The sequence below is a fragment of the Theropithecus gelada genome, chromosome 8 (assembly GCF_003255815.1).
Source record: "Theropithecus gelada isolate Dixy chromosome 8, Tgel_1.0, whole genome shotgun sequence".
Lineage (NCBI taxonomy): Eukaryota > Metazoa > Chordata > Mammalia > Primates > Cercopithecidae > Theropithecus > Theropithecus gelada.
Genome location: NC_037676.1, coordinates 16,333,671 through 16,347,385, shown reverse-complemented (window position 1 = coordinate 16,347,385; position 13,715 = coordinate 16,333,671). Strand labels below are relative to the sequence as shown.

The 13,715-nt window shown below is 43.1% G+C and overlaps 1 protein-coding gene across 6 annotated transcripts in view; it reads left to right on the top strand.

Annotated features, from left to right (window-relative positions):
* The window catches only part of MTUS1 (microtubule associated scaffold protein 1), a 159,093-nt gene that overhangs the window by 7,348 nt on the left and 138,030 nt on the right, over positions 1-13,715 (top strand). The gene's annotated exons all lie outside the window — the stretch shown is intronic.

Genomic DNA, 13,715 nt, shown 5'->3' with positions numbered 1-13,715 from the left:
CTTAAAACATAGTTCACTTGGCTAGCTTTATGGAACAAAAATAGAACCCAGCACAGATATGAGCAGTTTCTGAGATGACATTGAAACATAGACCTACCCCCCTTCCCGTGACCCCTGTGTCAAGGTGGTTGAGTCACATTTCCCAGAATTCTGATTAAATCACCTTGCACTATTAAAATCTTATTTCTTGTTATACAGTAAACTGCTACACTGTAATGATTTCATTGATAGTCAAATGACAGAATTGAACCGTCTTTGCTTATTACTGTGACCCTAACCCAATAGGCTTTAACTGAAGTGAGGATTGCAGAAGTCCTTCTTGCCGGCGGTCAGGATCGGGTGGAGGGATATTGGAGAACGAGAAATGGATTTAAAAAGGCTGAGCCATGCCAGGACCTAGCTACCAAGAAAAATTCACTTGTTTTATTAGATCCCCAGTCTAGGCCCCACATACAGAACCAAGTCATTTATACATAGTGTATGGTTAGGCTTATATTTTCATGTCAAATGATAAAAAGCATGAGTAAAAATCCTTGCTGTTAGAATATTATATTTGATTTTCTTTTTTCTTTTATCTTTTTTTTTTTTGACACGGACTTTTGCTCTTCTTGCCCAGGCTAGAGTGCAGTGGCACGATCTTGGCTCACTGCAGTCTCTGCTTTCTGGGTCAAGCGATTCTCCTGCCTCAGCCTCCTGAGTAGCTCGGGATACAGGCATGTGCCACCATGCCCGTCTAATTTTGTATTTTTAGCACAGACAAGGTTTCACCATGTTGGTCAGGCTGGTCTCGAACTCCTGACCTCAGGTAATCCACCCTCATTAGCCTCCCAAAGTGCTGGGACTACAGACGTGAGCCTCTGTGCCCGGTCTGTGTTTGGTTTTCATCAGCCTCAGGCATTTTTGAACACTTTCTATGGGCCAAACACTGAGGTAGAAGACAAAAAAAAGAATTTGACCTCTTTTCTTGGAGGAGTCAGAGAAACCCCAATCATTGTGAAAAGTACAGTTTTGGAAATGTTAGTAAGTATTCGTGTTGCTTTTCTCCCAGGTTGTTAACATTGGGCCCTGCATTGAAAATTCCACCTGCTGTCTTGACCAAAGTTTGGTCACATAGGCTCTGTTAACATTCTTGGTTGTATAAAACATCCTTATCCTTAATCATGCTTACCCTTTTCCTTCTCACCAAAAGGATTGAGAAGGAAAATACTTAGCACAGAACTCTTTGGCGTCTCTTAATTTCTCTCAGTGAGAATCTTTAGTTACCTTTTCCAGTATCTTTTTGCTACATCTTGTAAGCTTCTTAAGGATAGGGTCTAAATCTTCAGATGTCGGGTACATTTTTACTTTTATAATTATTTCTCCCAGATGTGGTCTGGAATAAATCATCTCGAGCTCTGACGGCACGGGAATTTGAAATTATTTTTTCAGATAGTCACAGCTACTGGAAGGTCTTTTAAACCACACGTATTAATTTCCTTACTGCTTTTCTCTGCCTTGCTCCTTGCCGTCTCCTCTTGCCCTCACCCCCTCATCCAGTGTTTCATACTTAGCAAGCAGAGGGAAGGTAGCTCACCCTCAGTCTTGTGTCTGACTGAAAGGCCATGGCTTTGGGAGCAGAGCATCAGAGCCGGAAGGTGCCAGGTTTCCTGTTCCTTGTGAGTTACTGTTTTATTATGAAGAGTCAGTTTCAGAACATCTGGCATACCTGTGTACTAATACGTGTATGTAATTGATTCCACTCCTGATTTATTACATTCTCTATTCGTGCAGACGATCACAAGTTGACAATTTCTCTTGACTAGGGACTTGGGCTGTTTTCTGTTTAGAGAAATTTGTATGTACAACTTAAAGAGGAATTCAGATAACTTTTCAGGCTAGGATTGTTCTTTCTCATTACATCTAATAAGATTTGTGTTTCAGAGTAGTTTTGCATTGTAAAACTTTTCAATAGTTCACTAGACTTGCTGGTTATTGAACTTGATTTAATGCTCTGAAGAAGTATTTTCTGTTTAATGTTAAAAAAATTGTTTTGCTTTCTGATTTTTTTTTTTTTTTGGAGACAGAGTCTTGCTCTGTGACAGGCTGGAGGGCAGTGGTGTAATCTCGGCTCACTGCAATCTCCGCCTCCCGGGTTTAAGCGATTCTCATGCTACAGCCTTTTGAGTACCTGGGACTACAGGTGTGTGCCACTATGCCCGGACGATTTTTGTATTTTTGGTAGAGACAGGATTTCCCCATGTTGGCCAGGCTGGTGGCGATCTCCTGGCCTCAAGCAATCTGCCCACCTCAGCCTCCCAAAGTGCTGGGATTACAGGCGTGAGCCTCCGTGCCCAGCCTTGTGATGTTGCTTTATAGTGTTTTTAATGGCACCTATACAGAGGGGTTTACTTACTCTTAATTTGAATTTGAAAGAGTAGGGTCAGTCAATGAAAAAGGGGATAAGAAAAATCCTACATTTCTGTTTCTATGAGGAAACCTAAACCATTTTATATTGCAGATAAGACTATTTTGTTGGAAAGTGCTGGTTATAGCTTATTAAGCTGAACATTTAAAAATGTATAACCTTCTAGATATATAATCAAATGAAAATGATTTTCTCCTTATATAGTATCAGTTGTTTTGATCTTGAATGAGTAGCCTTCCATCCTTCAGTGCTAGGGACTGCTTTTCTTCTTTCCTTCCTCCTGTTTTTATTGAATTTGGAATAATAAATAGAGATATTTTACCATTTAGCTAGATTTTGCCCACCATGACATCCATTATGATACCCTGGGGACATACTTTATTATAGCATTGGAAAAGTGTTATGGGTATCAAGAACGTTTGGTGCAATAATGTCATAGAGAGTGCACAGACTTAACAGGCAAAATTGGGTTCATGTCTGAGATTTTCCTATTAACCATGTGACCTTGGGTGAAATTTCATTACCTTTGCTCCCTAGTTGGCTCATCAGGACACTTGGAGGTAGGGGTGGTAGTACCTTGTCTCCTGGGGTTATTCTGATACAGGTGCCAGGTATATAGAAGATGATGAGTTGGTGCTAATAACCATCCTTTGTGTCTAGTTTTAAATCTTTTGATTCATAGATAGGTGTTTCATTTGGTTTCTGCAGCTTAGCCTTGGTGGAGGTGTTGCTTGGATCTGCTGGTGCTGTCTGTTGGGAGTTAAATTCTAGGCTCAGGAGGCTGATAACTTTCCTTCTTCCTTAGGAAGAATGAATTTGTACCAAACATTGGAGATTGTTTATTCTCAGACTCCAGCTTTGTCACCTCTTGTTTTTCTTGGAAGTTTAAGTCTAGTGGGCTGCTGATACTCCATTTGAACTGTATTTTCAAAAAATTAAAGCAGATACTTTTATCTTTGGTAAAGTCTGTAAATTATGTTGCCCATTTGTTATCAGTCAGCACAGTCAAAAAACGAGTGAGTCATCACTTTGAGCTTATCTTGCACTTGTGGATATTACAGTACTAACATTCCCTGTTCCAATTTTTCACCTGTAACATAGTCCAGAGTATTTGTATTTTAGAGTTTCAGTTGTAAAATGTTACTATTAATATACAGTATTTAAATATAAAAGCAATTCTGTATTTTCATCTTTTAAGCATAGTGAAAAATTAATTCCCTATGTTTGTAGCAAGCACATTCTAAATATGATATTAAGAACTGATCACAATGGCCCTGTGGTTGGGCAGAGCACGTCATGAGTGCTCTCTTTTATACTGAAGGAGAGTGGGGACCACAACTATTTGGATAAATGTTTTATCTTATGGAGAGTAAGTTATGGAACTGAGACTGGACTTGTACCAGTCCATTTTCCACGCCCAATATGATATTGTTATTTGACTAGTTTTAATGCGAGTGGAAGTAATAGGTTTCTGTTGCCAGGTTTTTCTATACATTGGTGCTGAAATGGGATAAAAGTCATGCAGCAGTTCCCCCCACCCCCCCAATAGTTTGCTCTGTCACCCAGGTTGGAGTGCAGTGGTGCGATCTGGCTCACTACAACCTCCACCTCCGGATTCAAGCAGTTCTCCTGCCTCAGCCTCCTGGGTAGCTGGGATTACAGGTGCCTGCCACCATGCCCGGCTAATTTTTGTATTTTTAGTAGAGATGGGGTTTCACCATGTAGGCCACGCTGGTCTCGAACTCCTGACCTCAAGTGATCCACCTGCCTTGGCCTCCCAAAGTGCTAGGATTACAGGAGTGAGCCACCGTGCCGGGCCAAGCCATGCAGTAGTTTTGATATGTAAAATTTCAAATGGCATAGCTGAGAATTACGGTTTATTTTCCCATTTTCTCATCACAGAACATAAAACCGAATGTTAAATGTTGTAAACCATTAAGATTAGTAGCACAAGTGACAAATTGACAGAGATCATTACAATCATGTATTCCACTTACATAGGACTTTATAGCTTTCAGATTGCCTTTTTCAATAAATCCTAATAGAACTCTGTAGAAACAATCATTTGAATGTTTAGATTTTTTTGTATCTCATCTTATAGATTAGCAGTCTGAAGTCTTATATGCTGGATAGAAACTAATATTTTTTTTCCTGAAACTTTTTTTTTTTGAGACGGAGTCTTGCTCTGTCACCCAGGCTGGAGTGCAATGGCGCGATCTCGGCTCACTGCACCCTCCACCTCCCGGGTTCAAGCAGTCCTCCTACCTCAGCCTACCAGGTAGCTGGGACTATAGGCATGTGCCGTCATGTCTGGCTAATTTTTTGTATTATTAGTAGAGGCAGGGTTTCACCGTGTTAGCCAGGATGACCTTGATTTCCTGATCTTGTGATGATTCACCTGCCTCGACCTCCCAAAGTGCTGGAATTACAGGTGTGAGTCACCGTGTCCAGTGGAAACTTTTTTTAAAAGTAGAAATCTTGAATTCTGTTTCCTTATTGTAAGCGACAGAGAGGCAGGTAATTAGTGGCGGAAATGGAGGTAATCCCAGATGGAAATGGAAGTAGGAGGTGAGGCCAGTGTCAGAACTAGGAAGGGATGAATGCCCTCACAAAACCACTGTTTCGGCTGAATATCAGTCAAGATTTTTAGCCCTAAAAGTCATCAGTTCTCTATTTCCAAATTGTCTTCTAAGGAGTATATAGGGTTGGGACTGTACAAGTAGGCCCCGTTTGGAGGTTGGCTCTCCTTGGGCTGCTGCTGTGAGTTACATGTGTATATACAGTCACCTTCTGTTAAAGAACTCTTACTGGCCAGCAGAAAGCCTAACATAGGTAATCATTTTCAAGAAAAGAGTGCAGGAAGTCGATGTTTAATAAAGGTTGGGAGGTATAAGGTGAAGTGCCAACTTGCGTAACTGCGCACACATAAAGACATTTTCCATTTGGTGTTGGCATGATTCAAATGGAAAATTATTTCCTTTTCACCAAGTGGACTTTGGAGGGGGATGACAAGTCTGAAGTTTCTAAACAAGGAAATGTTCATGGTCATTTAACACTTTGGGGTAAAGATTTTATATTTCAGCTGTAAACTCTGCCCTGCCCATGCGATCTACCCGCCACATACCTCAAACAACCTGTGCTACCTTTTAGGTATTAAAAAAAACCCTAACTGCATATAATTTAAAATCCAAAAGCAGCCAGGTGCAGTGGCTGACACCTGTAATCCCAGCACTTTGGGAGGCCTAGGCGGGTGGATCACCTGAGGTTGGGAGTTGAAGACCAGCCTGACGAACATGGAGAAACCCTGTCTCTACTAACAGTACAGAATTAGCAGGGCGTGGTGGCTCATTCCTGTAATCCCAGCTACTCAGGAGGCCCAGGCAGGAGAATTGCTTGAACCTGGGAGGCGGAGGTTGCAGTGAGCCAAGATCACGCCATTGCACTCCGGCCTGGGCAACAAGAGCGAAACTCTGTCTCAAAAAACAAACAAAACAGACAACTAAAAGCATGCACGGTCTGTACATCAAATCATTTCTTTAGCATAACTATACAATCCTTGAGAATGCCTTTGATAAGCTCTGGGTATAGATGGTGGTTTTAATTATTTACTTCTGTACAAACAGCTCATTGTGTAAAAGTAAATACTTTGGGCCCAGTACTATCCTGAAACTTACTGTTTTGCCTCTTGTTTACTGATTTTCATGAAAAAGGTTACTTTCTGATGGAATTTTGAAAATCATCTACAGTATGATGTGATATCTAAGAGAGCAAGGACTTTGTTTTGTTTCTTCCTCTGGGAGGAGTATTTAGAATTGTGGTTTTTATTTTTGTTCAATACATTGTTGAAGGAATGTTGACTTAGATTGAGAAATATAGTTGAGAGTCTCAGAAGTCCGTTGGGTTAGGACTGCAGGCAACTGGCACATGCTCCTTCCTGACCTGCTTTTCAAGGTAGTTGTTTAGTGTGTGGCTGTTGTACCCTACTGGGTTGTGGCCAGAGACCTACTTCAGTAGAAGGGTCTAGATGAGTGTGTTCAGCATGTAACAGTAAAAGATGATATTCTGAGTAAAGAGACAAAAATGGTAACTAGTAGCTGTCGTTAACATTTAAGGGTTTCAGTTGGGTAGGAAGGATTAGTTGGCAAGCAGATTACAGAAAAAGAATGCGGAAAAAAATCTGTAGGTTCCAATAAGAATTCATAAATATGTTTCAGAATGCACACTGCTGTTCACTACCACGTGATCTTTGAAACAGTTTTTGAGATAAAATTAAGTATCATGAAATGCAGTGCACCTGACTTGTGTGCAATTATATGAGTTTTGACAAATACACATCGGTGTAACCATCACACCAATCAAGGTACAGAATGTGTCCATCACCCACACAGAAAGCCTTTTTTTTTTTTTTTTTGAGGTGGAGTTTTGCTCTTGTTGCCCAGGCTGGAGTGCAGTGGCGCGATCTCGGCTCACTGCAACCTCCGCCTCCCGGGTTCAAGCCATTCTCCTGGCTCAGCCTCCTGAGTAGCTGGGATTACAGGCACCCGCCACCAAGCCCAGCTAATTTTTTGTATTCTTGTAGTGATGGGCTTTCACCATGTTGACCAGGCTGGTCTTGAACTCCTGACCTCAGGTGATCCCCCGCCTCGGCCTCCCAAAGTGCTGGGATTACAGGCGTGAGCCACCGCGCCCGGCTAGAAAGTCTTCTTGACTGGATGAATAAGCTATTGAGCTTTGGTTGTCAGAAAAGTGAGGATGATAATAAGGCTTGTTTTACAAGGTTCTTGACATAACAGTAGCAATGTGCAATTGTGTGTTAGAAAGTCTCAAAAATTTTATGTAACTGTAAAACAGCCCGATGAGATGGATTGTTAAATCCGTTTTTATCCATGAGGAAAATGAGGCAAGAATGTTTTTGGCTTGTAACAGGTAACCCAGTTCCTGGTTCAGTTTGGGAGCTCCTTGATAAAAGTATGCTCCCCATGTCAGGTGGCTATAGGGTCCATATATAGGTCGATAGCTGTTCAGACCCAGCAGGTGTTTAGGTGGTTTGATTATTGTTAGAAGGAGGGTGGAACTAGATCAAGAGTACACATTGGAGTAGAGTTTACTCCAATTTAAATAGCAGTTAATAATTAAATAGCAGTTAATAAATTGCTGCTATTTATTAACTCTGTTTTGAGCAAGGTGCTCACCTTCTGGAAAGATCAGGTTTAGCATCTCAAAGGAGGAGGGATGGGGGAATGTGACTGTCATGTGACCTGTCTGTCCCATGGGACGGTCTACTGGGAGGACGACTGTGGGAACATTGTGGACTTTGAAGAGCTGTGCACTGATGTCATTATCTTTACCCATGGTGGAGGCTGTGGGCTGTTCCTCACCCTGGCCTCACACACTGTGCTGGCCTGGAGTGGAGCAGTGGAATTGACAGGGTGTCGGGGAGTGGTGGCCCCTCTTTGTCAGTCCTTGGATGTGCCAAACACTGTGTTTACACAGCGCTTTCTCTCACCAGCCCTTCTGATGTCCAGAAGCTTCCAATCGCTTTTCAGCAATGAGGTCAGCCTCACTCTACAATGCTTGTCAAGTGTACTAGGAAAGAGTCTTTTTAAAAAAATTCTACTTTTATTTTCTTTCTGAAATGTATAGCCATGATACAAAACAGTATGTGCTGGTTTGAGGTGGATGAGTTCGTAAGGGATTCGAAGAACTGATGTGCTGTGGCCTGAGCGAAATTCTTTTGTGATAAAGCTTTGCTCCTGCAGTCTGTTAAATGTTGGTTAACATAGCTCCTTAACTCTTAATAGTAAACGTGGAACCCAGCTCCTTCATACAGCTCGGATGGGTCCACTTCTTCCAGCCCCAGCCAGTCTCTCAACTACAGAAGCAGATGGGACACTTACACATTGTGACCCCAAATGGAACTTTATTTCTTTATAACCCAACTGCCCCCCACATCCTCATTTCCCCTTACTTGTAGGGAACATACAATGTAGCAACCTGAAGATAACTCATTGTTTTTTGGTTTCAAACAGTCGCTTGCAGATAAATATCCACTTGAGGATGTTAAGTGTGGTCTGTTCACACTTCCTATCTGAGACTCTTCTCTCCTCTGAAGGATGGATTTCCTCCTTCCTCAGCGGCATACCCACTTCTGAGATGGTGCCTGCGTCCTTGAAGAGCTTTTATCTGAGATGGTGCCTGGGTCCTGGAGGAGCTTTTAGCATGGGGTGAGGGCTGTCTGGTGCCAGGCACTGCCTTCCAGACCTCTCTGGCCTCAACGGAAGCAGCTCATCGGGGTTGGTCTTGGGGTGCCTATGTCCCAGGCTCGTGTGTGTGTTGGTGAATGTGGGCTCTGATGTGGCTTCCATTGCAAGAAGGGTCAGAATAGACTGGATGTGTTCTAGGCCGCCTTTTTCTTGTTTGTTTGTGGTTTCCAGAGATGGGGTCTCGCTCTGTCACCCAGGCTGGAGTGCATTGGCATGATGGTGGCTCACCGCAGCCTGTAACTCCTGGGCTCCAGTGATCCTCTGGCGTCAGCATCCTGAGTAGCTGGGGCTATGGGCATGTGCCCCCACGGCTGACTCATTTTTAAATTTTTTAGGGACAGGGTTGCACTGTGTTGCCCAGGCTGGTCTTAAACTGGGTTCAATAGATTATTTTGCCTTGGCCTCCCAAAGTGCTGGGATTACAGGCATGACCCACCGTACCTGGCCTTAGGCGTTTGCTGATCCATCAGCCCTCTCAGTACTTCCCTTGGTGTCTTTCTTTCTCTCCTGGTGTGTTGCTTTGATCTTTGCAGAGGTGAGAAACTGCCCTCCAGATCTCAGCACTGCCTGTCTCATCTGCATCAGAGGTTCCAAATGTGCATCTGTGACCCGGGGGTGCCTGGTGACAGAATGTGGACTTGGACATGGTGAGATGGAATAAAAATACAATGTACCAAGATTTTCATAAGGCTATATGTATATTACTTAAACTAAAGGAATGTTCTTTATGCTGCAGTTTTGTACCCCCTTCACTTTTTGTGTTAAAAAAATGTCCTTTTATAATGGGTTGGCAGTAGTACAAATTTTGTCTGACGTGCCCTTCATGGCGAAATGAAAGCTGACATCCCCATGCTGTCTCTGCAGAGGTTTGGAGTGGGAATGTCCTGGGTCCATAAAATCTGAAAGGCAGAGAAGCGTTTCCCTGCCTATGCCTTCGTCTCAGCTCAAGCTTTATCTTCTTCTGGAAGTGACACTTCACTGTTTTCTCCGTATCTGTAACAATGGAGCCTATTCTCTGGGTCCCTTTAGCCTCTAGTCGCTTCTATCTTTGCAGTTTCTGTAATTATTTCCTTGTCCGTGTTTGTCTTCCTGGCTGAACTGTAGGCTCTTTGGAGGCTCTTTGGAGGCTGGGACCATCTTATTGACCATTGTGTCCCCATCACCTAGCAAAGAAGCTGGCGTGTGATAGAGGACATAGGAATGTTTGTTGCATGAATAAAAGTTCTCGTGATAGGTGGGGCGCAGAGGATCACACCTGTAATCCCAGCACTTTGGGAGGCCGAGGCAGCTGGATCACTTGAGGCCAGGAGTTCAAGACCAACCTGGCCAACATGGTGAAACGCCATTTCTACAAAAAATACAAAAATTAGCCGGGCATGGTGGTGCACACTCACAATCCCAACTACTCAGGCCGCCAAGGCCCGAGAATCTCTCGAAGCTGGGAGGCAGAGGTTGCAGTGAGCCAAGATAGCGCCACTGTACTCCAGCCTGGGTGATAGAGCAAGACTCTATGTCAAAAGAAAAAGTTCTTCTTGTTATAAAAAGGTCACTCGGTAGCAGGGATAAGGAAGCTGACAGAGTGGTGTGAGAAGTGCCCGCATTCTGTAGCCATGGAACTTCTCTGAGACTGTTCTGCTTGCTATTGTATACATTCCTCTTTTTGTAGCCGGTTGGAACTCTGAATATAGTAAAAATCACACAGGGGTCATTTCATTCTTAAAAGTCTCTAATATGGTGGCTCATGCCTGTAATCTCAGCACTTTGGGAGGCTGAGGCGGGCAGATCACCTGAGATCAGGAGTTGGAAACCAGCCAGGTCAACATGGTGAAACTTCATCTCTACTAAAAATACAAAATTAGCCGGGCATGGTAGCGCGCGCCTGTAATCCCAGCTACCTGGGAGGCTGATGCTGGAGAACCATTTCAATCTGGGAGGTGGAGGTTGCAGTGAGCCGAGATGGGGACATTGCACTCTGGCCTGGGCAACAAGAGTGAAACTCCATCTCAGAAAAAAAAAACAAAAAACAGTTGTAAGAAAATTGGCAGGGTTTAGATTGCCAACTAAAACATCTTACATCGATGTCACAGCAGGGAATAGGAGTGTTCTCAACTGTAACTGTGGATTCAGTTAAACCACACTGCCATTTTGCCTAAAACAGCTAAGCTATAGGAAGTTAGTGTCAAAAGGAGAGATGTTATTTTATTTAACTTATGATTAAATACTTTATACAGAGTTGAAATCACTTGGAGAAAGGCATGAGTGGATACTGAACTATTTGCTTTTAAAACATTTGGAGGCTGTTGAATTCCACAAATCTCAATTGGGTGAGTGTGGGTAGAACATTTCTCTCCCATCTTTCAGTGGAAATCTTCATTGCGTTCATCTCTGCCTTTAAGCTCTGAGTGACCTTCTTGTCATCGGGGCCCACAGGTCTGTGGGAATCGGAGTGGTGGTCCGGGCCTCGGTTACTGGCATTTGTTGACCACAGCAGAGCCTCAGATTGCCGTTAAGGATGGAGTCTTGACTGTTACTGAATTGTTTGTTGAGAAATTACTGCTGGGGGCACTTAGTTGGTGTCTGTCTTGCTTGAGCTTCAGATACCAGTGATTGTAAAGGCCGTCACCAATAGCCTGTCAGACCCTTGGAAGTCAGACTCAAGGACCGTCTTCATGGAGCCTCAGGCTGAGCTGAACACATTAGCCCCAGGAATACAAAGCTAAACAATGTCCAACTTGTGAATTTCCACATTCTTCTCATAGCACAACAGCATGCACATCGCATATCTTTTTATTTAAAAAAAAATTACATCATCTCCTCCTCCATGTCTAGTGAGGACAGAGTCTGAGGCCTGGTGTGCTCTCTCTTCCTACACTCCCATCTAAGAAAGTCAAAAAGTGGCCAGTCCTGGAGCGCTGAGACTTTGTTCTGCTTGTGAGGATAAGAGAGGGAACTTGGCTGGTCCATGTTGTATTCCTTTGTTTTCCTGGCACACCGCCACCTTTAGCAGTCTCTGGAAAATTACAACTCCAGAATGGATAGAATGGAGAGAACACCTCACTCACCTTCACAGCCGGAGACTCCACTAGGCAGGTGGTGGTTGTCAGAGCCAGGACCAGTGAGTGAATCCTCTATGTTTCTTGGAGCTGTAGCTCCGAGTCAAACCAGGTTGCCTTCTGAAATACAACGGCCAACATGTTATCCTTACTGTGTTTTTGTTTGTTTGTTTGTTTTGTTTTGTTTTTGAGACAGTTTCACTCTTTTTGCCCAGTTTGGAGTGCAATGGCACAATCTTGGCTCACTGCAAACTCCGCCTCCCAGGTTTAAGCAATTCTCCTGCCTCAGCCTCCTGAGTAGCTGGGATTACAGGTGCCCACCACCACACCCGGCTAATTTTTGTATTTTTAGTAGAGATGGGTTTCACCATGTTGGCCAGGCTGGTCTCGACCTCCTCACCTCAGATGATCCACCCACCTCTGTCTCCCAAAGTGCTAGGATTATAGGTGTGAGCCTCCACGCCTGGCCAGGTTTCATAAGGTCTTCATTTAATGTTACCAGTAGAAACCTGGGGATCAAACATTTTTTACACCATAGACTTGCGGGTTCAGAAAAGATGTTACAATTCTTTACAAAATCCAAGTTAGGGATAAAGAAAAGGGATCAATTTTGATGTCATGATGGCCTTGGAGGAAAGGTGTGATATGAAATACATAAATGTATTTTCTCTGAATTTTTGATGTATTCTGCCATAAAACTTCACTGTTAAAACATTTAAACCTAATTTGAGGGTCTTATGCTTCATTTTAATAGTGAGATGGAAAAACCAATCCAATATTTATCTTGAATGTGTAGTTCTTAAAATTCAAGTTATTATAGCCTTCTTTTGTAGAGGCGTAGCAGAAGATAATGTATAGTTTTGGCATCGGGTGTATGTAGTGTTTCTGGTAGACCTTTTCCAATTAGAAATGATATAGTATATGGTTATGTTTATAAATAGCACAAGGGAATGTTTAACTTACTACATCGTCTTGGTATGCTGTGCTTTTTTTGAAAGGTGACTAACATTTTTTTAAAATATTTTTATCAATACCTCTTCTGAAAGCTGATACACACATCTGAAATCTCAGTGTTATGAATGGACACGACATTTAAGGGAATAAAAAAATCCCATCAGTGAGTTGTTTTAAATTTCCTGGCTCAAATCCACGTATGAGTAGTGGATCTGTGTCAGCTTTGATTTGTTGGCCCGATAAAACCACAGACATGCCCATTTGAAATGGGAGCCCAGCCTTGGGTCTGGCCGACCGAGGGCCATCAGGTTAGAGGGGGCTGTCCTTGGAGGGCCTTTGTAGGACTTAGGACCTGAGACTTGCTGTGTTGGCAGTGGAGTGTTGCTAATCCCACGGGGACCTGCCTGGCTTCTGACGGGTTGCTCTCTAAAGGCTGCCTCATGATTATCTAGGGCCAAGTTAGGAATCAGAGGGGCTGCCAGTCTAAAAATAGCCACAGTCTACAAAGAGGGACCTCATGGCACAGAGCCACCGCTGCCTTCCTGATGCCAGAAGTTGATCACATGGTGGGGGCAGGAGGCCGTCGAGTGGGAAAGGGGTGCTGGCTAAAGACAGGTGTGGCCCGTGCAGGGAGGAGCCAGCATTTCTTCTTGGCTTGTGTAGGGGGAGGTAGAAGTCTTAGTGGTTGATTGAAAAAATTTTAGAAATGAAAGTAAATATTAAAGTCAGTCTTTTTATGAGGCCAGGCTTACCGGGATATATTTCTGGATAATTCTAATTTGTAAGAAACTCTTGTGTTTAATGTGAATCACTGTCAGAGGAGTTGAAACAGTAACTTGTCTTGTTTCCTTATACTGCCTTTGAACACAAAGTGAAGCCTTGTTTCAGAACTTGCAGACAACAGGCCATTTAAACAAAGACTACACATTTTAAGTTGAAATTTAGGGGAGGATTATTTCACATTCTGAGTAATAACTCTTTGGATACAATATGGTACAGATTGTATGTTGAAGTCATATGGGCTAGAAGAAACTTGGATTG